This window comes from Bufo gargarizans, chromosome 9 (genome assembly GCF_014858855.1).
Source record: "Bufo gargarizans isolate SCDJY-AF-19 chromosome 9, ASM1485885v1, whole genome shotgun sequence".
NCBI classification, from domain to species: Eukaryota; Metazoa; Chordata; class Amphibia; order Anura; family Bufonidae; genus Bufo; species Bufo gargarizans.
Window position 1 is genome coordinate 172,975,044 of NC_058088.1, and position 12,832 is coordinate 172,987,875.

General features: G+C 42.3%; 1 non-coding gene across 1 annotated transcript; it reads left to right on the plus strand.

Annotated features, from left to right (window-relative positions):
- Window positions 1-356: 356 nt before the first annotated feature.
- On the plus strand, window positions 357-442 carry LOC122919997. The gene has a single exon (XR_006386874.1). It is a non-coding gene; the product is annotated as a small nucleolar RNA SNORD71 (small nucleolar RNA).
- The last annotated feature ends 12,390 nt before the right edge of the window (window positions 443-12,832 follow it).

The following is a 12,832-nucleotide window of genomic DNA, read 5'->3' on the forward strand; positions in this document are numbered from 1 at the left end:
TAATGCCGGCAAGGGACCAATCAGAGTGGCCCCTTGCCGGCAATCGATCCGATTAGTTAATCTGTGCAGACTAACCAATCGGATCGCGGCAGTGAGAAAAAATGCCGGTTTCAGGCTCTGATCTGCGCTCTGCAGATCAGAGTCTGAAATCAGGTAGTGTCTCTGTGCCCCCCGATATGTGCGCCTCCAACACCCCCCTGTCTGCGCCTGCCCCTGATGCAGTTCCCCCACCCCATCCATATTAATGTAGTCTGCCCCTGATGCGGTCCGCCCCCTCCCCTCCTGCCCCAGCCTCCCTCAATGTTGGCAATGTTACCCCCCCCCCCTTTCCAGCGCTGCCCCCGGTCCCCCTGCTGTGTGTGATGGCGGCGGCTCCATTCCTGAGCCGCCGCCATCAGCAGAGAGTGTCAGCTCTATGCTGACACTCTGCTGTAACCACATAGATGCTGCGGTTGCGGCATCCATGGGGTTAATAGAGGGAGCTGTGATGGCGGCGCCCGATGGTTGCCATGGCAACCGGACGCTTTGCAAAAGCGTCCGCTGTTGCCACCTACAGGGCATCTAATAGTATTATACTTTGCAATGCAAGAGCATTGTAAAGTATAGTACAGCCATCAGCCCCACTGGATCTTCATGATCCAAGAGGGACTTGATAAAAAAGAAAGTGAAAATAATAAAAATGAAAAATAATGTAAATTAAAAAAAGAAATTGCCTTTTCCTATAAAAAAATAAAATGCACATTAGGTGTCACCGCGTCCGTAATGACCGTCTCTAAAAATATATCACATTATAGACGTTGTCCAATAAACACCATAAAAAATAAATAAAAAAACTGTGCCAAAAAAGCTATTTTTGTCACCTTACATCACAAAGTGCAACAGCAAGCGATCAAAAAGGCTTATGACCCCCAAAATAGTACCAATCAAACCGTCACCTCCTCCCGCAAAAAATTATACCCTATTTAGGACAATCTCCCCAAAAATAAAAAAACTATGGCTCTAAGACTATGGAGACACTAAAACATCATTTTTTGGGTTTCAGAAATGCTATTATTGTGTAAAACTTAAATAAATAAGAAAAAGTATACATATTGGGTATTGCCACGTCCGTAACGATCTGCTCTATAAAACTATCACATGACCTAACTCCTCAGATGAATGCTGTAAAAATAAAGAAATAAACTGTTCCAAAACAGCCAATTTTTGGGTCACCTTGCCCCATAAAGTGTAATAATGAATGATCAAAAAATCCTATGTACCCAAAAATTGTACCAATAAAAACCTCAACACTTTTTCTGCAAAAAAACGAGCCCCTGCACAAGACGATCGGCAGAAAAATAAAAAACGTATGGCGTTCAGAAAACCAATCCAGCAAAATCTGCCTTCCAAAAACCGTATGGCATTCCTTTCCTTCTGCGCCCTGCCGTGTGCCCGTACAGCCGTTTACGACCACATGTGGGGTGTTTCTGTAAACCGCGGAATCAGGGTAATAAATATAGTTTTGTTTGGCTGTTAACCCTCAATGTGTTAAAGAAAAAAATTTAATAAAATGGAAAATCTGCCCAAAAAGTTAAATTTTGAAATTTCATCTCCATTTTCCTTTAATTCTTGTGGAACACCTAATGGGTTAACAAAGTTTGTAAAATCAGTTTTGAGTAACTTGAGGGGTGTAGTTTCTGCAATTTATGGGGGTATCCACTATGTAGGCCCCACAAAGTAACTTCAGACCTCAACTGGTCGTTAAAAAGTGGGTTTTGGAAATTTTCTTAAAAATTAAGAATTGCTTCTAAGCCTTCTAACGTCCTAAAAAAAAAAAAATGATGATGATGCAAAATCCAAAATGATGCCAACATAAAGTAGCCATTTGGGGAATGTTAAGTAATAAATATTTTATTAGGTATCACTTTCTGTTTTAGAAGCAGAGAAATTGAAATTTGGAAAATTGTGAATTTTTCAAAATTTTGGGTACATTTTGGATTTTTTCATAAATAAAGGTGAAATATATTGACTCAAATATGACTCATGAAGTACAATGTGTCACGAGAAAACAATCTCAGAATGGCTTGGATAAGTAAGTGTTCCAAAGCAATTACCACATAAAGTGACTCATGTCAGATTTGTAAATTTTGACCTGGACACTAGGGCATCAATGACCCTTGGTCATGAAAGGGTTAAACAAGTGGGTTTTGCTAATTGCTTTTAAAATTCTAAGCCTTCTAACATCCTACAAAAATGAAAATTATATTTACAAAATTATAGCTATCGGCCTTAAAAGTAGAGAAATTAAGATTTAGAAAATCGCTAATTTTTTCCAGATTTTCTGTAAATTTGGGATTTTTTTTTAAATTAATAAAGGTAAAACATATTTACTCAAATTTATCACTAACATGTAGTACAATATGTCTCGAGAAAACAACCTCAGAATGGCTCTGATAAGTAAAAGCATGCCAGAGTTATTGCCACATCAAGTGATACATGTCAGATTTGCAAAAATCTGCCTGGGATTTAAGGTGAAAAGTGCTCGGTACTGAAGGGTTTAAAGGAATTGTCCAGTCTTATGTAAATAAAGTGGAATAATTGTATAATGAAAATATAACATACACATAAATATAATTACTTTAAATGATCCATTCCTTTCAGTTCTTCAATATGTCTGTTTGCTGTTAATGAATGGAAATCTTACTGTCCACAAGTTGGTACCTTTTAGAAGGCTCAATTTGGAGCCACTTATGAGCGCTGATCGATGGTAAAATAGGGTGATCACCATTTGTTTAAACAGCCTTTACTGGGGCCAATCAAAACTACAAGGGGATTGTTACTGTGATTGTTCGTCCTCATTTAGCAGCACATCCCCTGTTTACACCAGAAGACCAGCGAGCATTTTTATGCTTGCGTAGAAGATCCAATCTGCTGACATTGGGGCATTTAGACGGTCAGCCAAACAAGTGTTCCTAACGTTGCGATCATTAGCCCATGTAAAAGGCCTTTTTACAGTAGATATGTATTATTGGGGGAGAAACCAAATCAATGGGATCGCTAATGTTCACACTTTCAAAGATGATCTCGGTCTAGTCAAAGTCACTGAGCATTGCACATTTTCTTTTAATTTATTTTCAGACAGAAGATGCATGCCAAAGAGTCAGCCATGACAAGATGTCTACACTGAATTATATGGTAAGGGTGTATACTGCCACCAGTTAAAAGGAATGTGTATCATGTTGTAATGGAGTCTGCCGCCAAAGAAATTGACTGGTACATCATTGTAGACCAGCTCAGCTGACTGTAATGATAACTTACACTTAGTGATCGGTTGCTTCATTCTGGAGAAAAAGTACTTTAAATCCATATGCAAATGAACAGTTAAGTGCACTAAGTGTGGTCCCAAGACGATTGGTGCATCCTTGTTCTTCCTGCTTCCTCTGCCAGTGTCACGATCAGTGTGTGGGGGAAACTCCACACAGGAGGGAAGGGGAACAGTAACTGGGCCTGGAAACTAGGGAAGAAACAGGTCATCTCCTAGACAACCCTAATAAGGGCCCGGACTACCTATCAATATGAATAGACCTTAAAGGTAGGAATATTCATAAGCAGGACACCTAGGCCCTGATTTCCCTATAAGGCCCTGGAATAAGTATAGGACCAGAGACAACCCATTCCTCCCCTGATGGACGAATGGAAGTATCTGTCTCAGACCCAAATACAACAGCGAATATAACAAATAGAAACAAATGGAACACTTAACTTCTGTAGAGATGGAAGAACAGGAACACCAGAAAGGATCTCACACCAGCTCAGCCAAACCCAAATGAAGCTATCAACCACATAGTCAAAAGGGTGGGTGACACACTAAAGGGTAGAAGTGATGACCACCGAGCAACAGCTGAGAAAAGTGGTCATTAACCCGATCAACACTGAATCAAGAGAAATCAAGGAGGCTGTTAGATTCCTCCAGGCTCAGCCAATCCCCTTGATTTCCTGGCATCAGTCACCTGAGGGACCATGACAGCCAGCCTCTTTCTACAAGTCATCTCTATTGGCTCTGTCGCTCAAGAAGAAGGAGGGGCTGGCAGAGGAAGCAGGAGGAGAAAGAGAGTACACAGAGTGGCTTAGGCCCGCCCTCGGTGCACTTAACGGCTCATCTGCATAACAAAAGTACCTTTTTGTCCAGAAGCTATCATAACATTCAGTTCAGCTAGCCCTACAAGGCATTGTGCCAGGAAGTGGATTTCCTGGTGACATTCTCCATGGTCCTATTTATTTTGTATTTTTAAAAGCTCCCCTGTGGGTGGTCATATTTGAGATAGGCGCTTCCTTCTTTTTTGGCACATACAGAGTGTGTGTGTCATGGAAGCTACAATATAGGATCCGAATTGCCAGAAAAGTTTCAGTTTACTAATATAGTCTACAAAAATACAGACCCTCCCCTCCAGACCCTGGAGTGTCAGGGAAGCTGCATACAGAACCAGATCTATGTTTCTGGTATCTAGGCATCACACAGTATAAAAGAGCTGTAATTAAATCCACAGTCCTCTAATGATGGTGAAATCACTCTGTTGACTCAGTCTCGGTCTACACAGCAAAGCTGACAGGTAAGCTGCAGAAAACTGGAAATGCAGACTACTGTGAATGCTCTAGTGACCAAACCTGGACCCCCATAGTACAACTGAACTGGAGGATCTAGGTCAGTGATGGGTAAGCTCCGGCACTCCAGCTGTTGTGAAACTACAACTCCCAGCATCATTTCTATGGAGTTGTGAGAACAGCCAAGCAAGGGGGCATCTTGGGAGTTGTAGTTTTACCACAGCTGGAGTGCCGGAGGTTAGCCATCACAGATCTAGGTCATGTTGCCATAGTATGGGCATTAAAATGCTGCCTTAAAGGGGTAGTCCAAGCTATTTGTATTGATGACCTATCCTCAGGATAGTTGCAGAGAAAAAGGTATTACAGCAGCATCTCCAGCGATCTCCTTTTTGGTACTTCAAAGCATATGTGCAACCAGACAATGCAACATTTCGGCTGTCCTCAGCCTTTGTCAAGCATACAATACAAATCAATTAATTGCACATATAAATAGTAAAACACATATACCCCCATCCCCCCCCAACAATCCTCTCCAATCATTGGTGTATGGGTAAATACCTACTATCCTGAAAACATCTCATTGGACAAAGATTGCATGTGAGTCCAGCATCGAGGGAATTAGCGAGATCACGCTCGCGATCACATGTTCATGCCTCCGCATCGCTAAACTTCATCTCGGTTACCTGATCTGTGTATTGCGAGCCGCTCATTCCTCCCACTCACCCGACGTCCCTAGGACACAGCGCCTTCTTTATACTGAGTGCCTCCAAATCCCCCATAAACAAGGGAAAATGTGCACAATCAATGTAATTATCACAACTAGAATGACCATTGTGGCATTCTGTGGTGCAATCACCCTCCATAACCTCAAAAATAAACATGAGATGTTATCCAATACAATAGATAGAAACCAACATTAATGTCTATCTCAGGGGACAATTATAATAAAAAACATTAAAATCAACTACTACATATGTATAGAAGAGTATGTAAAGTGTATACGTAGAGGAGTAATCTAATCGATCCCTGCAACATTGAACTCCAAATTGAGTCCATAAGGCTGCAGTGATCTTAGTGTAAATCCATTTGAGTTCTTTTTTCCTTTAATATTTTGTCCTTATCACCTCCTCTTTTAAGTGTCCCCACTGCATCAATGACCCGGAACCGAAGCTGGTTGATAGAATGTCCCCACTCTCCCACTCGATGACATGCCTCGCCACTGGTACTCTTGTGTTTATTGTCCATTCCCTGATCTCCTGTCACCACCAGACATCTGAGAAGCTCTGACAGATGCCTTTCAGAACCTCCTCCTTGAGCTTCCTTTGTTTTGCTTTCAGTTCCTCATCCCTTTAAATTCCTCCCCATCGTGCATCAGTGTGCGGTTTATATTTCTTCCTGGAGTGTGTGTGCATGCTGATCCTACTTCCCAGTCTTCTACAAGATAAGTGTTGTGCATTCTTTTGTGTTTTTCTGTTTGCTGGATCCCAGGTGACCCTGACTCCCTCCGTATCTAGTGTAGGGAGCTGGTGGTCGTGTCCCCTCACTATTATAGGGTGTTCAGGTGTTATACAGTCGAGGTATGAGGATATGCGATCATCTACCATTGGGATTTTCGCATAGGCTGAGCAGTCAGGGAGAGTGCCAGGTCCGATGCAGGGGTCTCCCTTTTTGTTCCTTAGTTTTGGATCCAGCGAGTCGTATATTCATTTTGTGTTGTATTGTTTCCTGTACACCTTCCATGACATCTCCATCGTGGTCTCCCCCACGTATATGAGACTACAGGGACATAGGATCATATACACAACATACTTGGATCTACATGTGAAGAATTCATTAATCCGGAATATTTTTCCACTATATGGATGTGAAAATGTATCTCCCTTCATGATACTGCTGCAATTACAACAGGATAGACATGGAAATTTGCCTTTCTTCCTGGGGGCCAAATACATCTGTCCACCTTCACGTGACCCTCCAACATCTGTTTTTACTAATTTGTCACGTAAATTAGTATTTCTTTTATATGCCATTTATTGGGGGAACTTTACATTCCTTAATCTCAGGCAACCCCCTCTGCAAGATATGCCACTCCTTCCTCAAAATGTTGGCAATATGACCACCATCACATCCATATACAGACACCAAATGGAATTCTTTCACCGGTTTCATTGCGAGACGATCGGTGAAGTGTGGACTCCCTATCAACCAACATAACCTTCTCCCTTGTTCTCCTCAGAAGTTTCCTAGGGTAACCTCTTTCTATAAATGTATTACACATCTCATCTGTTCTCTTAGAGCAGTGTTTCCCAACCAGTGTGCCTCCAGCTGTTGCAAAACTACAACTCCCATCATGCTCGCACAGACAAAGCCTGTCAGGGCATGCTGGGAGTTGTAGTTTTGCAACAGCTGGAGGCACACTGGTTGGGAAACACTGTCTTAGAGAAGTCGTTATCATCAGAGACAATTCTTTCTCTGATACTATAACAGTGAACTGTAAACCAGGAACGCCCATATTCAAATGGGGAAGAAAACTGTCCAGTTCATCTGTAGTGCCACTCAAGACCATGATAATGTAGCGCCACCAGCACAGGACTCTCCCAAAGAAAGGGGATTGGTAGACCAATCTGTCCTCCACCTCGACGATGAAGATGTTAGCGTAGGTTGGGGCCACATTGGACCCCATGGCCACACCCCGCTTCTGTTGATAGAAGGTGTCCCCAAAGAGGAAATAATTCCTCCTCAGGACCACCTCCAATAGGTCAAGGACAAATTGGTCAGCTCCCCTGGAGAGCCCCATGCCGGCCAGGGCCACATCAACGACATTTAGTCCGTAAACATGATCTATGGATGTGTAAAGAGAGAACAGCAAAAACTGTGCAAGTAACTGACGCACCTTAGTAAGAAAATGGCCGGTATCTTTGACATAGGAAGGAGCCGCGGTCGCATGAGACTGAAGTAACGACCACGGCCCCTCACTTGTCAACTGGTTTGATAGTGATACAACTATTTTGCTCAAGAGTTTTGACACCTTGTTTCTCCCGTCCAGAGAGATTCCCCCTCAAACCTTTGACTTCAGTATTTTTCAAGGCTTCTATCTGTTTATGTACAATTTCAATATATGATTCAACAACATGATTGTTGTGAGGTGGAGAAAAATTGCTTTTCTTCATCAATTAAAACCTACTGAAGCCTAATTCAACCTATTTTTTTTTATCTTTATTATATGACAGAGCATCATCAGTATTCCTCAATGAAAAATAACTTTTCAAACGTAACCTCCTAAAAAACCTCTGTAGATCTAATTCAAGGTAAAACCAATCACGTACACCTGTAGGGGAGAAAGTGAGACCCCGGCTGTGTCACTTCTTTGGGTTACGTCTCGTAGATCTCATCTGTGCATTCCTGTTGGAACCCGGATGTAAGGGTGGCATGTTTCGTCCAGGGCCGATGATGTTTCCTTCTGCTATTCCTACATCTTCGCCACCTAGTCTTTTGACCCCTAAAACAGCAGGTGTAGAGGATTCATCTGTAGATTCGGAATCACAAGTAGTGAAGCCAAATCCTATCCTCAGGATAGGTCATCGATATTAGATCGGCGGGGGTCTGACACCTGCCAATCAGCTGGCTTAGGATAGGTTATCAATAAAAATAACTTGGACAACCCCTTTTAATATAGCTTTAAAAAGTGGCCTAATGGTCAGACCCAGAAATAGAAAAACAACATCTAAATAGGATTATATCAGCAAGAAATTTAGTTTTTTTTATGATTTTATTTAACCTTTTGTCATAATGTTTTGTTGATGTTTTATTTCACTGTAGTGCAATAGTGTTATTTGACCATTTTAGATGGAATCCCTTAAGCGCAGAAGCAGCAAAACCGCAGTCAACAAGGCCGTTTCATGCCCAGTAGTAGGCAGTCCACCAGAGGACAGGCAGGGTCCAGAATGGGCAGAGAATGTCTCTGTGGGTTCCTATTTCATGCAGAAGGTCTTAGGCCTGTCCGAGCAGTTACCTGAGGAAGAATCTAGTCCGTTAAAGAACGAAGGGGAATATCTGCATGCGCTTCCTAAAGCTGACCAGCAACCTAATGCTCATGCCCAGTTAGAAAAAAGTAACCATCCGATATATGCAGAAATCGCTCATCTGCAAATTAGTCAGGAGGAGCTTTTGGAAATAGAAAAACATCACTTCACCAACCAGCTGAAGATGCTTAAGGAAGCCATAGATGAAGAGAAGAATGTTAACAGTCCATCAGTAAATGGTCTCCAGAACTCATCCACCCGCCTCATCCCTAGTGAAGTGTCTGCACCAGATGCTTGTACACTGCAAGACATGGCTCCATGTTCTTATGATAGGGACTTGTCATCGATATTAAATCCTACTTCTGCCTTTGAGGAAACCTCTAGCCCACTGGAAGGAGCCCCAATAACAGGGTCGGTAGATAGGAAGTGTTGCAATACCAAAGCTTTTATGAAAGAAATCACTGCGGTGAAAAACAGACAGGATTTCCTTGAAACAGAATGCCGGCAACTGATAAATAGATACTACTCTGACAATAATATTATTATGGAGTTACTACGAAATCACCATATCAGGTAGGTTGGATTGACCGTGATGTCCAACACCATTGTCATCTCTGGTAGGTTTCTGAATAATGAAATAATAATGTTCCTGGGCTGTTGCATAGCAGCAGTCCAGTTGGGTGATAACTGCAAATCTTCGTAGCCCTGTATGTTCTTCTGTTGTCACTGATGTTCTTCCTGGCATCTTTCCCGTTTCCATCATCTCTTCCCCTTCCTGCGGTGGGCTTTAGTTTACACACTGCCTGTGACATTAATGCTGCTGCACAGACGTAGTCTGCAGCCTGTCCTGTGCCTTAGCCCTGCACCTGATGTCCTCCAGCATCCTACTTACAATTTGGGCAGTAGCATCTGATAGATGTGGTCTAACCACACCTTCCTATGTGAGGCCTGGCCAGGCATCATGGGACAAGTAGAGATGCATGTACTAATATGAGGGTACCTAGAATTTGATGTAAATTGCAACAAAATGTGGAGCAGTATATGACGCATCTATGCTTAGAGAAATTGTACCTAGTCTGAAAAGGGGCGTGGCTTAACAGAAAAGGGGTGTGGCCTCACTGGAAAGGAACATGACTTGAAGGCTATGGACACCACCTGGGGCATTTTTAATTATTGCATTTTACTCATTTTGGGTTAAAAATAAATAAATAAAAATAAATTTTTAAACCTTTCAGGACCGGGCCTTTAAAAGGCCTGTATGCCCAGGCAACGTTTTGTGCCCGTGATGGTTTAGTGACCCTAACTTTTTTATTTGTTTGACTACCAAAATCATTTTTGCAATGTTTTTTTACTTGACACTTAGGCCTTTATTAGCATACTTTTTTTTTTTTTTTTTTTTAGGTTTAATTTGGGCAAGTATTTTTTTGTAATTATAGCTTTTTATTTCTTTAATATAGTATAGGTTTGAGTGAATAGGGTGACTATGCTGATGGTTTCTGTTAGCAACGGCACTTTTATTTTATTAGTATTTTTTTATTTGATTTTTTTACTTATATTTAAATTTTTTTGGGCACATAATATGTCCCCCAAGAGGTCATTAACCCCTTAAGGACCGAGGACGTACCGGTACGCCCTATTTCCCGAGTCCTTAAGGACCGAGGACGTACCGGTACGTCCTGACTTAAAATCTGCATTCCGGCGCCGCGGGGGTTAATCGGAACGGGACGCCGGCTGAAATCATTCAGCCGGCATCCCGTAACAATGCAGGGGGGGGGTCATTTGACCCCCCCGTGTCGGCGATCGCAGCAAACCGCAGGTCAATTCAGACCTGCGGTTTGCTGCGCTTTTTGCAGTTTCTGATCCCCGCGGTCCCTGACCGCGGGGATCAGAAACTTCAGAGTGCCTAAAATCAATATTGCGCACCCCCCCCTGCACCCCTGCATGATTTGATGGCGGCGGGTGGTGCAGGGGGGGTGTCGCAGGCAGTGGGGGCGTTGCGGGAGGCGGGCGGTGCGGCAGGCGGGATCGCGATCCCCCGCCCGCCTCCCATTGCATAATCGTTGGCGTCTAGTGGGTTATACCAGGGTGCCAGCACATTGCTGGCACCCTGGTATAAACGGCTGACATCGGTGATGCGATGTCAGCCGTTTAACCCTTTCCATGCAGCGGTCCGTACGGACCGCTGTATGGAAAAGGTTAACAGCGCAAGGAGCTCCCTCCCTCTCCGATCGGGGGGCTGCTGTGCCTTTGCAGCCCCCCGATGGGAGAGGGAGAGAGCCCCCAGAGAGCCCCCCGAAGCCCCGTCCTCACCCTTCCCCGTCTGCGAAGTTGTGACAGACGGGGAAGGTTCCCATGGCAACAGGACGCCTGCTCAGGCGTCCTGCTGTCCATGGTGCTGAACAGATCTGTGCTGAAAGCATAGATCTGTTCAGTGTAAGTAAAATACAGTGCAGAAACCTATATAGTTTCTGTACTGTATTTTACAGACATCAGACCCACTGGATCTTCAAGAACCAAGTGGGTCTGGGTCCAATTTTTTTTAAAAAAAGTGAAAAAAGTTAAGATAAAATAAAAAAACATTTATCACTGAATAAAAATAAAAATAAAAAAATACACTACACATATTAGGTATCGCCGCGTCCGTAACGACCTGATCTATAAAACGGTCATGTTACTTTCCCCGCACGGTGAACGCCATAAAAATAAAAAAATAAAAACTATGAGAAAATTGAAATTTTGCCCACCTTACTTCCCAAAAAAGGTAATAAAAGTGATCAAAAAAGTCGCATGTACGCCAAAATAGTACCAATAAAACCGTCATCTCATCCCGCAAAAAATGAGACCCTACTCAAGATAATCGCCCAAAAACTGAAAAAACTATGGCTCTTAGACTATGGAAACACTAAAACATGATTTTTTTTGTTTCAAAAATAAAATAATTGTGTAAAACTTTTATAAATAAAAATAAAGTATACATATTAGGTATCGCCGCGTCCGTATCGACCGGCTCTATAAAATTATCACATGACCTAACCCCTCAGGTGAGCACCGTAAAAAAAAAAGAAAAAAAAAGTGTAAAAAAAGCAATTTTTTGCCATCTTACGTCACAAAAAGTGTAATAGCAAGCGATCAAAAAGTCATATGCACCCCAAAATAGTGCCAATCAAACCGTCATCTCATCCCGCAAAAAATTAGACCCTACTCAAGATAATCGCCCAAAAACTGTAAAAACTATGGCTCTTAGACTATGGAGACACTAAACAATTTTTTGGTTTTAAAAATGAAGTTATTGTATAAAACTTACATAAATAAAAAAAATTGTATACATATTAGGTATCGCCGCGTCCGTGACAACCTGCTCTATAAAATTACCACATGATCTAACCTGTCAGATGAATGTTGTAAATAACAAAAAAAAAAACGTGCCAAAAAAGCTATTTCTTGTTACCTTGCCGCACAAAAAGTGTAATATAGAGCAACCAAAAATCATATGTACCCTAAACTAGTACCAACAATACTGCCACCCTATTCCGTACTTTCTAAAATGGGGTCACTTTTTTGGAGTTTCTACTCTAGGGGTGCATCAGGGGGGCTTCAAATGGGACATGGTGTCAAAAAAACTGTCCAGCAAAATCTGCCTTCCAAAAACCGTATGGCATTCCTTTCCTTCTGCGCCCTGCCGTGTGCCCGTACAGCAGTTTACGACCACATATGGGGTGTTTCTGTAAACTACAGAATCAGGGCCATAAATAATGAGTTTTGTTTGGCTGTTAACCCTTGCTTTGTAACTGGAAAAAAAATATTAAAATGGAAAATCTGCCAAAAAAGTGAAATTTTGAAATTGTATCTCTATTTTCCATTAAATCTTGTGCAACACCTAAAGGGTTGACAAAGTTTGTAAAATCAGTTTTGAATACCTTGAGGGGTGTAGTTTCTTAGATGGGGTCACTTTTTTGGAGTTTCTACTCTAGGGGTGCATCAGGGGGGCTTCAAATGGGACATGGTGTCAAAAAAACTGTCCAGCAAAATCTGGCTTCCAAAAACCATACGGCGCACCTTTCACTCTACGCCCCGCTGTGTGGCCGTACAGTAGTTTACGGCCACATTTGGGGTGTTTCTGTAAACAGCAGAGTCAGGGCAATAAAGATACAGTCTTGTTTGGCTGTTAACCCTTGCTTTGTTAGTGGAAAAAATGGGTTAAAATGGAAAATTAGGCAAAAAAATGAAAT